At 45.7% G+C, this 21595-nt stretch overlaps 1 protein-coding gene across 2 annotated transcripts in view; it reads left to right on the top strand.

Moving 5' to 3' along the window:
- The window catches only part of APC (APC regulator of Wnt signaling pathway), a 152618-nt gene that overhangs the window by 8814 nt on the left and 122209 nt on the right, over positions 1-21595 (top strand). For both annotated transcript variants that reach the window (XM_075836694.1, XM_075836687.1), the window contains exon 2: positions 14518-14639. The gene's annotated coding sequence lies outside the window, so the exon portion shown is untranslated. The remainder of the gene's footprint in view (positions 1-14517; positions 14640-21595) is intronic.

Below are 21595 nucleotides of genomic sequence, written 5' to 3'. Positions count from 1 at the left end.
AGTGTGTGAGTAAATGGTTCCTTTGCACAATAATACAATAGCTGTGCCGTCTTGAATCTCTTCCAGCTTATTGGAAAAAACTGGGGCGCCCCCCCCCCCCCCCTCTTATGGCTTTATGAATCTTCAGAACCCCATAAAGGAAGACACCTACAGTTAGGGCTGGGCGATTAATCAAATAAATTAGATAAATTCGCCCTCTAGGGCTGTGACTATTCTGTTTTTTTTAACAATCGTTGGATCGATTTCTTTAGTGGCGCAGTCGCGCCGTGCTGCAGGAGGAAGCTCTGCCTTGTCTGACAAGCTGCGCCCGTTCTGTCTCTGTTTTCCCACGAAACTGCTGTTCTGTAGTGAACAAAATGATAGTGCGGAACAGCAGAGACTCCTAGTATAGTACCACACTGCCCTGTAGATACTACCCCCCTTTGCAGATCGCACCCCCCCTCTTCTTGTAGATAGTGCCACTGTATCCCTGGTCAAAGTGTCGGCAACCTCTGGCCGTAGATTCAGCTCCTAGCGACAGCTACTGTGGCCGCTATCTACAAGAAGGATGGGGTAGGTTGCTGTTATCTATAAGGGGATGGGAGTGCGATCTACAAGGAGGGGGTGGTGGTGGCGGCGCAGCGATCTACAAGGAGGTGGGGGTGCTATCTGCAAGTGTATGTGGCACTATATGGGGGGGGTGACACTGTTACTATATGTGGGCACTGTCGCTATATATGGGCCCTGTGTCACTGTGGCACTATATGGGGGCACTGTGGCGTTACCTACATGGGCACTGATGTTTTCCGGGGATTGGGACAAAAAAAGCACTGACAAAGGAAATCCATTTGGAGACGCTGATGCAAAATGGACACAACTGACAGTTGATCAGTTTTTAATGGCAATTTTTTTTTCATTGTTAGGCTATGTTCACACGGAGTATTTTGGGGGAGGAATATCTGCCTCAAAATTCCGTTTGGAACTTTGAGGCAGATATTCCTCTCCCTGCACGCCGATTTTCGCGGCAATTATCGCGCCGTTTTTCGCCCGCGGCCATTGAGCGCCGCGGGCATAAAACAGCGAGAAATACGCTCTCTCCTGCCTCCCATTGAAGTCAATGGGAGGTCAGAGGCGGAAGCGCCCGAAGATAGGGCATGTCGCTTCTTTTTCCCGCGAGGCAGTTTTACTGCTCGCGGGAAAAAGACGCCGACGCCTCCCATTGAAATCAATGGGAGGCGTTCTCGGGCCGTTTTTGCCGAGTTTTGCGACGCGGTTTCCGCGTCAAAAAACTCGGCAAAATACCCCGTGTGAAGGCTGGGTTCACACAGTTTTTTGCAAGAGGAAAATCTGCCTCAAAATTCCGTTTGGAATTTTGAGGCAGATTTTCCTCTGCCTGCATGCCGATATTCGCTGCGTTTTTTCACCCGCAGCCATTGAGTGCCGCGGGCATAAAACGCAGAGAAATTCGCCCAGTGTGATTGTGCAGTGAAAGAAGCTGGGCTGGAACAATGAGAAGTGTATGACGCTGATTGGTCAATGATTGGTCAGCCTCATACACTTCTTTACAACGCCCAGTTGGTCAAAAGTAAAAACACGCCCAGTTGGTCATTAAGAAACTAATTAGCATAAATCTAAAATTGTTCATAACTTTCTCAAAAATGATCGTTTTTCAAAATAGAAACCACTGCTATCTACATTACAGCGCTGATCAGATAATGTAGGAGATAGGGCATTTATAATTTGGTGACCGAGCCTCTCTAATGTAATCAGTGTGAGTCCGGCCTTAATGTAATTTGTTTAACCCTCCATCGTGAGGCCGGTACTGCACAGGGTCCTGCTCACACTTCAGGCACTCATGTAATCTCGCCAAAGATTGCCCGCTGGGCGCTATCTGCCTGGCACTGCTGCAATTTACACTCCTCTCGCCTGCAATGTCTGAGACCGGCTGAGGTGGTGACAGGCAGAGGGGTATGTTAGTGTATGCATTGATTATAGGTTCTGTTAACCTGTTCCCTGCCGGGGAACAGGTTAAAAGAAATTCTAATCAATTAGATAGACATTTTTCCAATAGTATTTCTGATAAAAAAGTACCGCAGTTTTTAGCAAGAATAAATCTTGCTAAAAAGTCCCTGTGTCTTATAGTCCGTAGTCAAGGGACCCGGCTGCGCTGGGCCCCCAGACCGCTTCATTACTTAACCCCTTCCAGACCCATGACATGCCGGCCCGTCATGGGGCGGGGGGTAATGATGTATGTAGCGGGCTCACGAGCTCAGCCCGCTCAATACACTGCAGGTGTCAGCTGTGTTTTACAGCTGACCCGCTGCTCTAACGGCCAGGAACAGCAATTTCGTTGTCCCTGGATGTTTAAAGGGGTTGTGCCATAAAACACATGTATCCCCGATCCACAGGATAAGGGGATACATGTGCGATTGCTGGGGGTCCGACTCCCAGCGATAAGAATGGGGACCGAAAGGTCACCAAGAGTGCTACATGAGAAGCTTTGACTTCTGCGTTCTGTGTCCGGCAGCTCCATAGAGATTAATGGGATTCTTCTGCGCATGCGTGAGCGGCTCGCCATTGATTTCTATGGAGCTGCCGAACAAATAAGCCGGACACTGAATCCGGAAGTACAAGCTTCTCATGTAGCGCTCTGGTGACTTTGTCTCCTTATCGTTGAGGGTCCCAGCGGTCGGACCCCCAGCGATCCCACATGTAGCCCCTATCCTATGGATAGGGGCTACATGTGTTTCATGGCAAACCCCTTTAACTAGTTAAATGCCGCAGTCAATAGCGACCGCAGCATTTATAGGGGGTTTTCCATGAAGGATGTTTGATACTTTTATGATATTTGTTTTTAAAACCTCAATAGTTTTTTGGTCACCTTAGTGCTTAAAAAAAATGAAATAAAAAAATCTTCTCTACCCAAAAATAGCGCCAATAAAACTACAGCTCATCCCACAAAAAATAAGCCCTCACACCACTCAATCGATGAAAAAAATAAATAGTTATGGCTCTCAGAATGTGGTGAATTTGTTCTATTTTCTGTTGTCTAAAACCTAGGTGTGTCTTATAGTCCGAAAAATACGGTATTTGCAGAGGTTAAAAGTTGTGAAGTTATGTACAATAATTATAAGAAAATATAGGAGGATTCCTCCAGCTCACCAGTATGTATGTCCAGATTTGGACTGCGCATGGATCCACGTGATGGCACACGGTACAAACACAGCAGAAATGGAAGAATTTGATCCACTGCTTTTTAGTTACCTACAGTACATAGAAACATTCTGAACACCCAATTGTTACCTCACCAGCGCTGAGGCGTTCTTCCCGTTCGGTTACTTATTAATGGAAAGAATAGGGTAGTCTGCAGTAGGGATGCACGGTGCATCGAAACTTCGATACTGTGCATCCCTAAACGGTTCGATACCGCTATTTCCTCAGTATAGTAATACATGAATGTATGGGAGCGCGGCTGCGGCTGTGTAATACATGTGTAATTCAGCCACAGCCCCGCTCCTGAGTCATGATAAGTTCGCGGGTTCAGGATGATGCGATGCGGCCATCGCTGCACTAATGAGCGGCGGCACTGGAGACAGAACATGGTGGGCGCTCTACAAAATACCCCCATGTTCTGTCCTCAGTGCCTGAACTGCCGCTCATTAGGGCAGCGCCGGCCGCACCTCCTCATTCTGACCGCGCGCGCACTTCCTGTCAGGAGCGGGGCAATGGCTGTATTGCACAGCCGCAGCCCTGCTCTATAACGGCGGAGACCAGAGAAACCTCTCATCTCCGCCGTTATTCCCCTGAATGCTGCGATCACAGCTGACTGCAGCATTCAAGAGAAAATGAGAAGGGGGGATGCCCCTGGATTGCGTCACAGGGAATTCCTGTGACGAGATCGAGGGCCATACCATATATGGGCAGACAGCCCAGGGTCTATTGACGGACCCCAGGGCTGTTTTACCATATTTCCTGTTGTTAGGGCATACCCAAGTATGTCCTAACAACTGCCTGTGTGCTATACATACACCGGCTAATGTACTGACACATATCTGATATATGTCAGTACATTAAAGTTTAAAAATAAAGTAAAAACAAAGTATTGTTAAATTTAAAAAAAAATACACACACACCTTTTTTACAATAAACATTAAAATAAGTCTCAATACATAAAATATACACATTCAGTAATGGCGCGGACAAGAATTTTTTTGCATCATTTATGATGTGTACGCTGTAAAAAAATGAAAAACACTGCTTTCTATCACTTATTAATGTGAGGCGCGAGGTGCGATGATGAATTTAACCTCCATGTGCCTCACATTAATAGTAATTAACCCCATCATGTACCTCGCACATTAACCCATTATGACTGAGAAACATGATGGGATTAATTACTATTAATGTGAGGCGCGTTCAAAATTCATCACACGTCGCGCCTCACCTCAGAAAACGGAAGAATTTTTTTTTATTACTGTTGGCAAAAGTATCAAAATTGGTATCGAAAACGCAATACTAAGCGAAGTATCGGTATCGAAGTCCAAATTCTGGTATCGTGACATCCCTAGTCTGCAGTGCTATTCCTTCAGTCACCCCAGAAGAAACCTCATAGACCGCATAGAACACAATGGGGGTCTATTAGGATTCATTGGGATCTGTTTGAAAACTGTAATGGCTTGGTTAAGAGCAGAAGTCATGACGCAAGTCTGAACACAGCCTAATTTATTAGTGCATTTTGTAGTTTTGTTCCTCAAACACCATGAAGGGCACAAATCAGGTCAATGTGTGTCATTTGTCTAATATCCTGACTGATATGTACTTAAAACGCAAAATGTTATTCCTTCGCATCCTGCTAAAATGTGTTCCCTGCACAGGCCATTCACATTCTAAAGATTGTTGTCTATACCAGTGTTTCCCCACCAGGGTTCCCTAAAACCTGGTTAGGGGTTCTGCAGAACACAGCAGCAAGACCTGTAACTTGTACTGTAGAGATGGCAAACTGATTTCAGCCTACTTAAGAGGGTTATCTGGGGACCAAAAATTGCATTGCAATAATATATTTATGTGAAACTAAGTAACTTACCAATATAATTCCGTACTAAATGGTGCAGTTCAAACTTTGTGAATTGTTTCCGGTAGTACTGGAGCTTTTCTAATAATGATGATGCTCTGACACTGACCGCAGAGGGCTGTCACATTGCTTGTGTCCCAAGCAGAACATCAGCTAGCGCTTTGCTCGGGACTCCAGCACTGTTCCCAGCGTCCATATTTGGTCAATTCAGGGGTTTCCTATCGTTGGAGTTCTCGAGCAGAGCATCAGCTGGGGACTGCAGCACTTCTGCTAACGTCACTGTCCATATATGGACAATGACGTCGGCAGCAGTACTACAGTGCCAGAGCAAAGCATCAGCTGATTCTCTGCCTGGAAACCCCAATGATTGGAAACCCCTGAAGTCACTGACCATATATGGACAATAACGTCAGCAGCAGGGCTGGAGTCCCCCGGGCAGAGCGTCAGCTGATTCTCTGCTCGGAGACTCCAGTACCGCTGCCCGCGTCACTGTCCATATATGGACCGTGACGTGGGCAGAAGTGCTGGAGTCCCCAGGCAGAGCAACAGCTGACGCTCTTCTCGGAAACTTCAGCGATGGGTAACCTCTGAATTGACCAAATATGGAAGCCGGGAGCAGTGCTGGAGTCCCGAGCAAGGGGCTCAAGCAATAGGCAATGTAACAGCCCTTGCGGTCATGTTCACGAACAACACATGAAGCAAGCCCTCAGTCACGTGGGGCCGTGTCGGCGCATCATCATTATTAGAAAAGCTCCAGCGCTTCCGGGAACAACTCACGAGGTTTGAACGGCACCATTAGTACAGAATTATTAATTAAATTAAAGTACATTAAGTTACTTCGTTTCACATAATTGTATTATTGCAATGCAATTTTTGGTCCCCCGGATAACCCCTTTAAAGACGTTAGGCAAAGCATTCAACATATCTCAGCCACATGATAGCCCTGGGAAAGAACTTTAGCATGTGTAATCTACCCCTGCACCAATATTCTTTGGGGTAGAAGTAGGGGGTTCCCCATGAGTAAAAACTATTTTTCAGGGGTTAACAAGGAATCCATGCAGTTTTAGGCTACATGCAAACTTTGCGTAATTTGCTGTGGAAAATACGCATCAAAACTGCAAGAAATTCGCAGGTAAAAACCACACCTAGTCGTGTGGGTTTAACATTTTGATGCGTAAATAGGTGCAGGTTTTACATTGTTACAGAGATTGAAAAAAGACATTCAACCTGATGGACCTCTCTCAATAAATCACCCATCATTCTTTGCTTGATTTACTATAACCTTCAATGCCATTCATAAATAAGCATCTAGCCTTTTTTTTTTTAAATGCTGACATAGTATCTGCCATCACTACCTCTTGGGGAAGGGCATTCCATAGCTTGTGTTTTCAGCCGTTTTTCGGGCCGTAAACGTCCCGATAAAAGGCTGAAAGATCGTAAGCGGAACACCTCCAAACATCTGCCCTTTGATTTCAATGGGAAAAACGGCATTCTGTTCCGATGGGGCGATGATGCATGTCACTTCAGCTGTTTTCATAGAAAAACAGCTTAAAAAACGCAAGTGGCTTAAAAAACTTCTGAAAATTAGGAGCGGTTTTCCCTTGAAAACGACTCTGTATTTTCAGACTTTTTTTTATTTTGTGTGTGCACATACCCTGACTGTAAAGAACCCTTTTCTATATTGATGTCTGAAATGTCTTTCTTCCACACACAATGGGTGTCCCCTGGTCCTTGTAGAGACCTTGGAAGGAACAGATCATGTGCTAGTTCTCTGTATTGACCACACATATACTTATACATATTAACAAGATCCCCTCTAAAACGTCTTTTTTCCAAGCTGAACAAGCCCAATTTTTCTAGCCTTTCATTGTAAGCGACACCTCCCATCCCATTTAATAATAATGTTTCCTGCCTTTGAACCCTCTCCAGTTCTCCTTCTGTCCTTTTTACAATTTGAAGCCCAAAACTGAATTCCATATGATGTGGCCTTACAAGGGATTTATAGAGGAGTAATACATTTGAATCCCGGGTTTTTATCTCTTTTTATACACCCTAAAATCTTATTTGTTTTTAATCTGCTGCCTGTCATTGAGTGCTGCTGCTGCGCTTATTTGTTACCAGAATACCCAGGTCCTTCTCTTGTTCTGTTATCCCTAGTTTTATTCCATTTAATGTATATCAATTAAAGGGGTTGTCCAACTTCTGACAACTGATGACTTATCCACCGGATAGGTCATCAGTATGTCATCGGTGCGGGACCCAGACCCCACAGCGATAAGCCGCTCTGGTGGCCTGCAGGCACCGAATGTTGTGGCACATAATGCTATGTACGGAACCCGGAAGCAGTTATCTTCCTACATAGCATAGCGGCCGTACTGCAACTCGGCCGCTATTCCGTGGCTGGAGCTAACGGCTTCTGACTTGTACGTCCGATGCACGGAGGCACCAGACCATCTGATCTGTGCGGGGCCTGGGTTTTGGACCCCCCCAGATCATGTAATGATGACCTATCGGGTGGATAGGTCATCAGTTGTCAGAAGCTGGTTAACTCCTTTAATGCCATTATTGTGTCCTAAGTGCATTACTTTACATTTATCAACATTCAATTTCATCTGGCATGTTTTTGCCCATGCTGCCAGCTTATCTAGGTCTTTCTGTAATATTTTAAAGTCAAGCTGGGTTTTAAGACACCTACAAAGTTTTGTATTGTCAGCAAAAACTGACACCTTGCTATCAATCCCATCCACAAGGTCATTAATAAAGCGATTAAAAAGAATTGTGTTTAACACCGATCCTTGGGGTACCCCGCTGCTGACTTCAACCCATTTTGAGTAAGGGTATGTGCACACACGCTAATTACGTCCGTAATTGACGGACGTATTTCGGCCGCAAGTCCCGGATCGAACACAGTGCAGGGAGCCGGGCTCCTAGCATCATAGTTATATACGATGCTAGGAGTCCCTGCGTCGCTGCAGGACAACTGTCCCGTACTGTAATCATGTTTTCAGTACGGGACAGTTGTCCTGCAGCGAGGCAGGGACTCCTAGCATCGTACATAAGTGTCCGGTACTTGCGGCCGAAATACGTCCGTAAATTACGGACGTAAATAGTGTGTGTGTGCACATACCCTAAGTTCCGTTTATGACTGTTTTCTTTCCCTTAACCAATTCTTTACCCACTTGCATACACGTTCCCCCAGTCCCTGTGTCTGTAGCTTTAGAACAAGACTGTGTGGAACAGTATTAAATGTTTTTGCAAAATCCAAATAAATCACATCAGCTGCATGACCAACATCCAGATTTGCACTTACCTCCTCATAGAAACCGAGCATGTTGGTTCGGCAAGACCTGTTTTTCATGAATCCATGCTGGTTATCAGTAATTAGACTTTGCTCTGCCATATACTTTTTGTAGTATGTCTCTTAGAATATCCTAAAATACTTTACATATCACAGATGTCAAACTTACTGAACGATAGTTACTTGGGTCCACCTTTTTACCCTTCTTAAAGAGGCTCTGTCACCACATAAGTGCCCTATCGTCTAGGTAATGTGATCGGCGCTGTAATGTAGATAAGTGTTTTTGTTTTTTTTTAAAACATTCTTTTATTTATATTTTCATCAGAAATTTTATACATCAAAACAGAAAATATGCGCAACCATCATACATGTATAGCAGGAGAAAACAAAAAAGAAAATAAGTATAAAATAAAAGTATTATGCATATAACACTGCCGAGCACAATGCACTGCATTCTTCTGATCCAGCAGAAGAGAAGACCATATTATAAACAAGATACATGGATATCCGGACACAGATCAATACTGACAATGCATTCAGGACAGTGGGCACTACGACACTCTGAATCCGAACCACTACACATCAGAATGAACTGGTATCCACACTCCGCATCAGAGAGAGGATAAAATATGTAATATAGCAAGAGAACCCACAGACCATCTGACAGATCAGACCAAGCAGACCCCCCACCCCTTCCAGTCCATCTTCCTCACCCTCAAAACAGGGCATGCCCCCTCCTACACCTCCCCCATGGGACCTAGGCATAAATCAAATAATCCTCTGACTCACAGAACTCCCTCCATTCCTGCCAGACCAACCCTGCCGATCTTGAGGTCATATGATGGGCCTGTGTTGCCTCCTCCATTCTCTTAGAAATATTAATCTTATAATTACTAAAATAGCTATACGTCCGAATAGATTTCATCAGAGGCGGTAATGTGAGGTGTGGTTGAGTAATATAGAATAATAAGTCATCGGCAAACGCAGATACCTTAAAATGCATCTCACCAACCTGAACACCCCTTATGTCATTATTTTTCCTCACCGCTACCAAAAGATGTTCCATCACCACCGCGAATAACAGGGGTGAAAGTGGGCAACCCTGTCTAGCACCATCACCAATCCTAAATGGAGCAGAAAGCGAGCCATTAACCCTAATTCTCGCCTGGGGATTATTATTATAAAGGGACAATATACACGTCTACATTAACTGACCCACTCCCATCTGACTTAAAGCCGCTTCCAGAAACCCCCAATCCACCCGGTCAAAGGTCTTCTCCGCATTCAGCGACAAAAGCATACATGGAATGCTGCTCTTCGTCACGTGATGAATCGGGGAGAAGGTCTTAAGCGTATTATCTCTGGCTTCGCACCTTGGGACAAAACCCACTTGATCCGGATGAATCAGCGACCCCAGGAACCCAGCCAGTCTATTCGCTATCAGCTTTGCAAACATCTTAGCGTTCGTGTTGATGGGAGAGATTGGTCTATAGCTCGCACAATGTTGCGGATCCCTACCCTCCTTTGGGATGACCGTGATATGTGCCTGCAAAAATGAATCAGGAAACCTTGCCTGGTCCGATATGGAATTAAACGACTCCTGCAATGACAGTACCAAATCTTCTGCCAATGTCTTATAGAAGCCCACCGTATACCCATCTGGCCCCAGACTCTTCCCGACTGGTAAAGCTTTAGTAACCTGCATTAACTCCTCTCTAGTAAAAGGCAAATCCAGACCCAGAGCCTCCTCTTGAGACAACCGAGGCAACGCTGTGTCCCTAAGATACTCCGATAGTGAGGGCAGCGGCTCGGGAGGAGCATTACCCAAAGTAGGAGAAGACCGGTTATATAGCGAATAGTACGCACAAAAGGACGATGCTATATCCTCCATCTTGAAAGCCAACTCCCCTGCCTCAGTTCGTATAGAGGGTATAAAGGAAGTCGCCCCCCTCTCACGCAGTGCTCTCGCCAACGCCCTCCCCGCCTTATTACCCCATTCATAATAATAGCGGGAGCAAACCTGACGGAGCCGAGCAACAGAAGTTGAATATCATGGCGTGTCCTAGTCCGTTCCCAAAGTGTATGTTCTTGCAACGTCTGCTTATGCTGGGATTCTAGAGACTGCAACTGGACTAGAGGCGCCTCCAGCTGCGCCCCCCTCTCCTTAAGGCGAGAACCTTGTTTGATGAGGACCCCCCCCTAAGCACACATTTGAGGGCCTCCCACTTCGCCGCCGGAGCAGTTGCATCCCGAGCATGATCCTCATGAAAATTCTCCGTTTTTTTTTTTCAGCTCTATCAAACACAAAGAATCCTTCAGTAAAGACTCATTTAGGTGCCAGGTAAATTTTCTGATACGCTGCGGTGAAAAGCGCAGTGCACAAGACTACAGCAGTGTTTTTTATTTAGAAAAACGATCATTTTTGACGGAGTTATGACCTATTTTAGCTTTATGCTAATGAGTTTCTTAATGGACAACTGGGTGTGTTACTTTTTGACCAAGTGGGTGTTGTGGAGAGAAGTGTATGACGCTGACCAATCCGTGACCAATCAGCGTCATAAACCTCTCCCCAAGGTAATCTCATTTTAAATGACAGGTTATATCGTAATCTCGTGAGATTACGTTTGCCTTGCTGTAAATCTCACAGAAACGCTACAGACATGTCAGGATTCTGAATAGACGTAATATATATTCATTGTCAGGACACTGCAGTAACGTTACTGTGTGTGTATGTGGCTGCACATAGTGCTGTAATAAGGACGTTATCTGCTGTGTAACTGAATGGGGAGAAGTGTATGACGCTGATTGGTCAGTGTCATACACTTCTCTCATCAACGCCCACTTGGTCAAAAAGTAAAACACGCCCAGTCGTTCATTAAGAAACTCATTAGCATAAAGCTAAAATAGGTCATAACTCCGTCAAAAATGATTGTTTTTCAAAATAAAAACCACTGCTGTTCTCTACATTACAGCGCCGATCACATTATGTAGGAGACAGGGCACTTATAATCTGGTGACAGAGCTTCTTTATTGACCGTTGGTCATGAAAGGGTTAACATTTAGAGTATTTCTTTGTGGTTCTCTATAATTATAGAAAAATAATATATACATTTTTTTTTCCCAGTAATCTACAATATCTGATAACCCACACCAGGGGTTTGTTTTTCTTTTTATTTCTCGGAATGCAATGTCTACATGTCAAATGTAAAAATATTAAATCCACACATCGTAGGATCAGGCAACACACTATTGCACTGCAGCCATTGAATGTCAGTCTTGTGGTTCCGGATGTGACTCGTGGCTTTTCATCTTCCAACATCAAAATAGGCACATGTAGACAAAACAAAAGACAAGAAAATGCACTTGTAGGTATTTTTTAACACACCGTAAAAAACTAACAAACACAAAAAAGGAAAAGCGGTGGAAGTAGCCTGAAAATCCACACACAAATCTGCATGTTTGTTGTGATGAAAATAATGGTGAAGCAGTCGTTTCAAATGTAGCTTAAATGGCGCACTCTTGGTTCATCAGATAAACAAGCGTTTTTTTTATAGAGCAGATGTAGACGAACCTTTTTGCATGGTGTGCTGATTTAAAAAAAAAAAAAAACTCAATTATGAAGTGCTTTGTCTTTCATGACTTATGTTTGCATGGCACACTAACTGTTACCACGTATGTGACATAAACCAATTAATTAGTTAATTAGACTTACACTTCAGTGTGACCCTTGTCCCTGACTTTCTTTGCAAAGACAATCCATCTGTTGGGCATGTGAGGCTACTAAACTCTAGCAGGGGTGGGGGGCTCACGCAGGTGATCAGCGGCACCATGTGCGTAATGAAGTGCTGCGCTCTCTCTCACTCCCTGTGTTCAGTGATGCCAAGCACGCAATGGCGATGGACACTGGGAGAGGGAATTGTGGCCGCAAACCGTGACACTGGTGTCATAGTTTGCTTACCCCGGTTATAGGGGATGAGACTGAATTTCTCTGGAATTCTAAACCGCCAATCCTGAAGCAGACACGTAGATTTTGGTTCACCTTAGGCCGGGTTCCCACGGGATGGATACGTGGCGTATAAACACACGCAGCGTATCTGATCTGGAACCCGCAGTACATTCCGTCCGAAAACCGCACCACATTGTGTTGCGTTTTTTTCTTTACGGAATTTCCACTGCGGAAAGCAGGGGTAAAAACCGCTCATACTTACGTAGGTCGTTGTTATGGCGATACATCCTTCCATTTGAGTTAGGTCCGGCCTCCCTGAATGACGCTGCAGGCCGTGTGACCTCTGCAGCCTGTGATTAGCTGCAGCGGCGGTCGCATGGAATGTAACGTCATCCAGGTCGGCCTCCTGGGATGACGTACCATCCCATGTGACTACCGCTGCAGCCTGTGATTGGCTGCAGCGGTCACATGGGATGCAGGAAGCAGGAGGGCGTTCTGGGTAAGTATGATTTATTTTTATTTTTTCCGTAGTTGCGGTTTTTGCGGCGTAATCGCTGCAAATACGCCCGCCGCACAAGTCGCAAGACTGAATTCAATGGGGATGCAAAACCTGCAACAAAATGCCCAATGTGGAAAACCTGCAACGGAAAATCAACGAAAACGCAGCATAAATTGACATGCAGAATTAAATTCCGCACCGCAGGTCAACTTATTAACGTTTACGCTGCGGAAACTACGTGGGAACCTGGCCTTATGGTAAAGCAGAAAATTCTGGGGCTCTTGCCAAGCATGCTTTGTTAGGCCTCGTTCACATATGCATTGGGGTCCCATTCTGACGTTCCGTCAGAGCTTTCCGCCAGAACGGGACCCTGAACAGACACAAACGGAAACCAGATGTTTCCATCACCATTGATTTAAATGGTGATGGATCCGGTGCCCATGGTTTCCGTTTGTCTCTGTCTCTGTTGTGCACAACAAACGGAAACCATGGCCACCGGCTCTGTCACCATTGAAATTAATTGTGATGGAAACCGAAACCTCTGGTTTCAGTTTGTCTGTTCAGGGTCCCGTTCTGACGGAAAGCTCAGACGGAACGTCAGAACGGGACCCCAACGCAGATGTGAACGAGGCCTTAGCTTTTTGCAAGGTTACGCATCAGACTGCAGAATGATGTATCAGGACCTCACAAAAGTCTTTTATTTACATAGGCAACATTTTCTTAGACCCAGCAAAATATATTTCTCTAAACATTAAAATAATAAAGAGAGAGGCCTGTTCACATCAGCGTCGGGTTCAGTTTGGGGTCTCCGTTCATCTATTCCGTCAGAGGAACAAATGAACGAAAACTAAAGCTTCCGTTTGCATTACCATTAATTTCAATGGTAATGCTTCCATTGCAGTTGGTTTCTGTTTCCTACATGTAACAATAGCGTAGTCCTCTACGCTACTCTTTCCATATAAAAAAACAAACAAACTTACCATTGAAATCCCGGAGCGGAAACCCCAAACGTTGATGTGAACAAGGTCATATGCAGATATTGCTGTGGGTTCACTTCTTTGTAACAATGGGGTGTTGCGGTAGTGGAAATCTGCAGCATGCCTACAACCTGCTGATGGTGTATTTGGCATTCTCAAGACCTATTTGAAAAAAAAATAATATACAGAATCCTGGCCCCCCCCCCCCCCAAATAAATAAACTATATAGTGATGAAAATGAGATGTTACGTTTTTAAAACCAGGGGCTGTGATATCTAATGAAGTGAGAATAAGAAACTAGTACGCGAAGCATTGTAAAACCTATAAGGGCCTGTCCTATTAGGGCCTGCCACATAGCGGAATTGCAGCAGAATACAGTAGCAGCAAGTTCGGCGCGATTGAACAAATCTCATCCACACGCTGCGTAAAGTGTCAATTCCTGCTGCGGAAAGTGGACTGCATTGCTGCGTTTTTCAGAGGAGATGTCACCATCCCCCAGCATTGAGAAAAACGCTGCAAAATCCGCACCATTTTCTGCAGTTAAAAATGCCGGAAATGGTGCCTTTTTTTCACAGTGCAATGTCTAGTAGAGGTAATAGAAATGCTGCAGAAATCTTCTGCAGCAATTCCGTTCCGTGTGGACAAGCCCTTACCCAAAACATCGCAGTTTGGGTGTATTTAGAGGAGTTGTTTTTGGCCGTGCTGTAAAAATCATACCTACCCAGAACTCTCTCCTTCTTCCCGCAGTCTGGCCTCCTGGGCTGAAGTTTCATCCCATGTGACTGCTGCAGCTAATCACAGGCTGTAGCGTCACATGGCCTACAAAGTCATCTAGGGAGGCTGGACTACGCGAAGAGAAGAGGGAGGATGTAAGTATGAACAGCATTTTTATTTTTTTTCAGCAATGGAAATTCTGTTCGAAAAAACGCACCACAATGTGGTGTCATATACACTGCGTAGTTTTTATGCAGCGTATCCGACCTTAAGGTTAGGTTCCCACAGTGCAGATTTTGTAAGTGTTTTTAAAGAAAGGCCTTCTAGGTCTGCTCTCCTGGATCCAATTCTGGTTTTGGCTTGCAAAATCTGCAGCAAACCTGCACTTTGGGAACCCAGCCTAAGGCCCCCTCCACATGCTGCAGATTCTGTTGCAGAAAATTCTGCGACTCAAAATAATTTCAGTTGATCTGAATGTGTTGCTTTTGCAGCAAGCGCAAAATCTGCAGCATGTGCAGAGGGGCCTTAGAGTAAGTTCACACGTAGCATAAATACTGCAGGTTTACTGCAACGGATTTAGTTGTGAAAAATCCACATCCTAATACAGTAGCTGCAGAGCGGATGAGATTTGAACAAATCTCATCCACCTGCTGTGTAAATGATAAGCTGAAAGAACGCTACTTTAATCCGTAGCATGTCAATTGTATTTGCGTAATCGTTGTTTTTTTGTTATTGGGGGCTTTTTCCAATGAATTTTTAATGTGGAAGCAAAACCTGCAACAAACAGAGGTTGCGATTCCACAGCAAATATCACAACTCTAAAAAAAAAAATCTAACAATAATTCTGTGCTTCTCCGTCCAGGCCGGCCTCCAGGGATGATGTTTCATCAAGTGTGAACGCTGCAAACAATCACAGGCTGCAGCAGTTACATGGGATGAAACGTCATCACAGGGTGCCAGTCTGCAGGATGTTGGAGGGTGAGTATGCAATTTTTATTTATATTTTTCCGCAGTGGACATTCCGGATGAAAAACTGCACTACAATTTGGTGCTCTTTTTCGGCCGGGATTCCCTGTGGCCACCAGGGCAGATATGCTGTGTACCTTTTACGCGGCGTATCCACCCTTTGTGCACTTACCCAGAAGTTGAGGTGCGATTAAAACAGCATAGGGGCCTTTCACATATGTACGTTGCCCCTGTCAGTTTCCCCCCGGCGTGATTCAGAACAGACGGAGAGAAACTGATTCTAGAACGGATCCCATAGCTTTCTATGGGATCTGTTCTGGCACAGGTGACATCTGTGGCGCCGTAAGGTATTGGACCTGTGCAAGAGCCGGATTCAAAAACGTTACCTGCGGCGTTTTTGGGTCCGGCTCCCAGGGAGGTCCGACGCCGTATCATATCTTAATTAACTGTGGCCGGGTGCTGCCGCATCCACCTTCCAGCATCACACGGTGGGAAGGTGGATGTGAGCAGGAGCGGAATTTAGTGACCCCCCCCCCCCCCCCGTAGATAGTTCCACTGTAGCTGTGGCCGAGGATTCCGCTTCAGACGGAGCCCCTGACGTCATGCCTCCCAATCGTCCTGGATTCCGGGCGCTGTCCCGCGCAGCCGGGGGTATGTCCCGCTGTTAACTGAATCTGCGTCCTCAGGATGCTGATACAGTTGAACCCAATATTGAAGCAGGGAACCATCCGTACCTGCTTCAGAATTAGTTCAGAGCAGTGGGAGCTCCCCTGCTCACTGAGGACTCCCCAGGGACAGCGCTACTTTAAGCGCTGTGCTCGGGGAAGCCCTTGACGTCACTGTCCATATATGGACAGTGATGTCAGTGGCTACTGATTGAGCATAATCCCCGTTGTCAATTTATCTGGCCGGGGATTCCGCTCCTAGAGGAAACCTCTGAGGTCATTGTCCATATATGGACATTGACGTCAGGGGCTCCTCCTGGAACGGAATCCCCAGCCAGGGTCGGCAACGGGGATTCTGCTCAGAGTAGCCACTGACGTCACACTCCGTATATGGACAGTGGCGTTAGGGGGTCCCCCTTGAAGGAACCCTCGGCCACAGCATCGGCAACCCCTGACCTCACTGTCCATATATGGACAGTGGCGTCAGGGGGTCATCTTTGAGGGAATCCCTGGCCACAGCGTCGGCAATGCTGTTGCTGGGGAGTCTGCATAGGGGGTCCTTCTAAAGGAGATCACCGGCCACAGCGTCGGCAATGCTCTGGCTGGGGAGTCTGCTGCTAGAGGGAGCTTCAGTGGCGCTATACACGTTGGGGGTTTCGCCATCTACAGGGGGGCGCTGTGTGGTGCCATCTACAGGGGGGCGCTGTGTGGTGCCATCTACAGGGGGGCGCTGTGTGGCGCCATCTACAGGGGGCGCTGTGTGGCGCGATCTACAGGGGGCGCTGTGTGGCGCGATCTACAGGGGGCGCTGTGTGGCGCCATCTACAGGGGGCGCTGTGTGGCGCCATCTACAGGGTGTGCTGTGTGGCACTGTTTTATTATCTACACATTAAATCAAAAACTGAAAACACGGACAGATGCAAGACGGCCGTCACAAACTGACCTAGACTGCTGTTTTTAACAGCAGACACCCGAACCCTGTTGTGTGACTAGAAACCATCGCAATAACAGTGTTATGTGGGGTGGGATTGGGTAGCTGTAAAGGCGCCAAAAACTAGCTACTTCCTGAAGTTAGGGCTAGTGTTTGGCGTCCTTGCAGACTCACAAGGCTGTGTCGAAAATCTTCTCTGAGGTCATTTGACAGCAGCCGCCTTCTGGGCTCTCTTGGGGCTGTCCTTGGCGCTGCACTGAATATAACACAATGTGTGTGTCAGTCTTCAGTGTAGCGCTGAGGCCGTAGCAGAAGAGAGCCCCGACGTGGTACACAAGTATCTAATCTAGAATGTATCCAATCTACAAGCTATGCACCGCTCTGATAAAATTGCCACATTTTCAGACCCTAGACGACCTTTTTGGCGGACCATTGTGGTAAAAACTGATGGTTTTATAGTAAAATTTGTGAAAAAGCTTGATGGCAACTGATAAATTTTGTCATCAGCTGTTATCACTTGAGGCAAAAAAAACTGATGCTGCTGCAACTGATATATGTGAACGCACCCATAGAAAACTGCATGCATTGTACTGTGGTAATTAATTTTTTTTGTGAACACGCAACCACATCAAATCGTGGTAAAAATACATGTGGTTTTAACAAAACCTCAATGGCAACGTCCAAATACACCATAAGGCCGGGTTCCCATGGGTCTGATGTGCTGCGTACAAACTATGCAGCGTATCTGACCTGGAACCCGCAGCACCTTCCGTCTGAAAAACTGTACCACGTTGTTGTACAGTCTTTTGTGATGTAATTTCCGCTGGTGAGATACTTACCCCCTCCCTCTTCTCTGTGTGTATTCCGGCCTTCTGGGATGATGCTGCAGCCTGTAATGGGATGAACTCTAATTTCCCAGAGCACAATCCGATCTAGCATCTCTAGGAGGTGCTGGAGAAACACGACAAACATCAACACCATCTGATCCTGGCTGTCGCACAGATGTGTCTGCACTCACTGAGTATGGGAGCTGTGAGTCCCCCACCTTTGGCAGCTGTGATGTACAGTTATGTCACAGGGGTTAACGAATGAAGGACTCCACTACCCCCTAACTCAAAATACCCTAATAGGCTATTTAACCCCTTGAGGACAGAGCAATTTTTTTACATTTCCCTCTTTGCTTCCCGACGCTTATAACTATTATTTTTTGTACGACGTAGTTGTATGAGACTTTGTTTTTTTGCGGGACGACTTGTACTTTATGTAGGTACCATTTTTTTGGTACAAATAAATTATCGTTTAATTTCTATAAATTTTTATTTTGGCGAAAATGCAGAAAAAAAGCAGTTGCGCAGCAGTTTTAATATTTTTATTTTTTTTTACACCATACACCGATCATCATAAATATTGTTATACATTTGTTATACAGGTTGTTACGGTCGTGGCGATACCAAATATGTCTATTATTTCATGTTTTGGGACTTATATTTGAAAAAGTTTATTATAAAAAAATTTGTATTTCTGTGTATTTTTACTTTTCATTTATTTATCCTAAATTTTTTTTTTACATTCATTTAACTTTTTCTTTTAATCCCATAAAGGGATTTATCATTTAGATTTTTATTTTGTAACTGTCATTTACTGGCATAGATCTATATGCCAGTACATTAGCCTGTTCCTGATTGTACACAGGCAGTTGTTAGGACATACCTCAGTATGCCCTAACAGGAAATATTATCAGTCAGCCCTGGGGTCCTTCAATGGACCCTGGGCTGTCTGGCTATACAAGTTGTGAGCTTTGATCGCGTCAGTTATTTTCTGTGACGCGATCAAAGTGCAGTCCCCCCTCCTTGAATGCAGCGATCAGCTTTCATCGTGGCGTTCAAAGGGTTAACGGCGGAGAGAAGATGTTTCTCTTCTCTCCGCTGTCAGAGCGGGGCCGTGGCTGTGTATTACAGCCGTTGCCCCACTCTCGATAGCGCGCACAGACGGCTGTCACACAGGACGAGAATGCTCGTCCTAATGCGCGAAGTGCTCGCCGCTCAGGACAAGCATACTCGTCCTGTGTCGGCAACCCGTTAAAAGGTGGGTTTTCTGAACTGGAAATTTAAACTGGTTATGAATGTTAGATGATGTCGAATGTTGGTGGACGTGTCTTTTTTCAGTCGTACTAACTATGTTGTCAGCCAACTGCTCTTAGCCCAGACTCCTGAAGCTGCTTATCTGCAGGGTAAGGCCTCATTTACACGAGCGTGATTTACGTCCGTGCGACGCGCGTGCTTTTCACGCTGGTCGCACGGACCTATACAAGTCTATGGAGCAGTGCAGACAGTCCGTGAGTTTTACGCAGCGTGAGTCCGCTGCGTAAAACTCACGACCTGTTCTATATTTCGGCGTTTTTCACACATCACGCACCCGTTGAAGTCAATGGGTGCGTGAAAACCACGGAAGCACTTCCGTGCGAACAGCGTGATTCGCGCAACAGCTGTCAAACTCTGAATGTAAACAGAAAAGCACCACGTGCTTTTCTGTTTACAAACATCCAAACGGAGTGTCATAATGATGGCGGCTGCACGAAAAGCACACAGCCGCGCACCATACACTGATGACACACGGAGCTGTTAAGTGCCTTTTGCACACGCAAAACGCCGCATTTTTTGCGTGCGCAAAATGCACACGCTCGTGTAAACCAGGCCTTAGGCTAAGTGCACACTTCAGTCTTTTTCTTCAGGGTGCTAGCTGTTTTTCTGACGGCTAGCACCCTGACCCATTCATTTCAATGGGGACATGCACACTTCAGTTTTTTTGACGGTCCGTTGCTCCGTTCCGATCCAAAGTAGAGCATGTCCTACTTTGGTCCGAGATTCCGTGTCCGTGAGGTCCATGCAAGTCAATGGGGCCGTCAAAAAAACTGAAGGCACATGGAAGGCATCCGTGTGCCGTCCGTGTGTGACGGAGCCATTGCCTAGCAACGGCCGTGCGAGCAGAAATACATTACAGATATATTACACTAATCGGCAGCCACTTGTCTCTATCAATCACTGATAGAGAGAAGAGGCTGCTGATTAAAAATAAAATAAAAAGCAGTTCATACGTACCCGGTCGTTGTCTTGGTGACGAGTCCCTCTTCTTCCTCCAGTCCAGCCTTCCTGTATGACGCATCAGCCTGTGATTGGCTGCAGAGGCGGTCACGTGGGATGAAGCGTCATCCCTGGAGGCCGGCCTCCTGACGTCATCCAGACTTGCGTGACTGCCACTACAGCCTGTGATTGGCTGCAGCGGTGACATGGGATGAAACGTCATCCCAGGAGGCCGGACAGGAGGAAAACGCAGGGAGTTCTGGGTAAGTATGAACTTTATTTTTTTATTTCATAAATTGTATTTTACGAGCGCCGAGCATGGTAATTCTTCAGCGCTAGTCACTGTCCAGGGTGCTGAAAGAGTTACCGCCGATCAGTGCATTCCATTAACTCTTTCAGCACCCTGTACAGTGACTAGCGCTGAACAACCCTGCTCTTTCAGCACCCTGGACAGTACCATGCTCTGTGCTTGGAAACGGAAAGACGGAGTGCACACGGAAATCACATGCCCGCTAAAACGGGTTCACGGACCCATCAAAAACGGCCGTGAAAACGGTGATGGAAGTGTGCAGGAGGCCTAAGTGAAGAATCTGATAGGCTACAATCCAGCGTGTTTAATTATTACTTCAAATGGGGTATAAAATCTAACGTCTACAACCAAATTAACCAACCAAAGTGTATGTTCCCACACATTCTGCAGCAGAATCTCTAGAAAAACCCTGCTCATATTGCTGAGGAAATGCAGCTATTTTACCTGCGTATTTAGTGTTAAACATTGGGTATAGCAAAGTATGTGCACCTGCAGATTTCCAGCGGTTTTTACGGCGTTTTCGTTGTATAAACACTAAAAACCGCAACAGGTTTATGTACACATCTGTTGCGGATTTTTGTGCATTTTTTCTCCGCAGTGTGGACATGAGATTTTCTAAGTCTCATTCAGTGTGCTGCTACTGTAAATGCTGCGGGATTTCCACACAGAATTCCGTTGCGGAAATTCAGCAGAGTTTACGCTACATGGGAACCCAGCCTTAGGGCTTATTCACACACAGCGGAATTACAGTAGCAGCAAAGCGGGTGAGATTTAAAAAATCGAATCCACACGCGGCGTAAAATTTCCAACTAGAAATTGACCTCCGGTGCGTATTTTATGTTGCAATTATAGCAATGACTAAACAGTGAAAATCTTTAGCGATTGTTACGTGTTTAGCGCAAATGAGGCGCTAGATCATGTTTATGAAAGAATAGCTGTCCGTTTAATAGGACTCTAAGTTCTATTATTGTAAAAAGGAGGCATCTAGGAGTAACCGCTCAGCCATGAAGCTGCTGAAGTGTGGTGTGTAAAAATTGCCTATCTTCTGCTGCATCACTAACTCCACAGTTCTAAGCCGCGTCAGGAAGGGACGTCGGCACAAGTCCTGTGTGGCTGGAGCTTCATGTAATGGGTTTCCATGGTCAAGCAGCAGCACACA

Source organism: Rhinoderma darwinii, chromosome 1 (genome assembly GCF_050947455.1).
Source record: "Rhinoderma darwinii isolate aRhiDar2 chromosome 1, aRhiDar2.hap1, whole genome shotgun sequence".
NCBI classification, from domain to species: Eukaryota; Metazoa; Chordata; class Amphibia; order Anura; family Rhinodermatidae; genus Rhinoderma; species Rhinoderma darwinii.
Note: the sequence above shows the minus strand (reverse complement) of the source record. Positions and strands in the feature narration are given on the sequence as shown.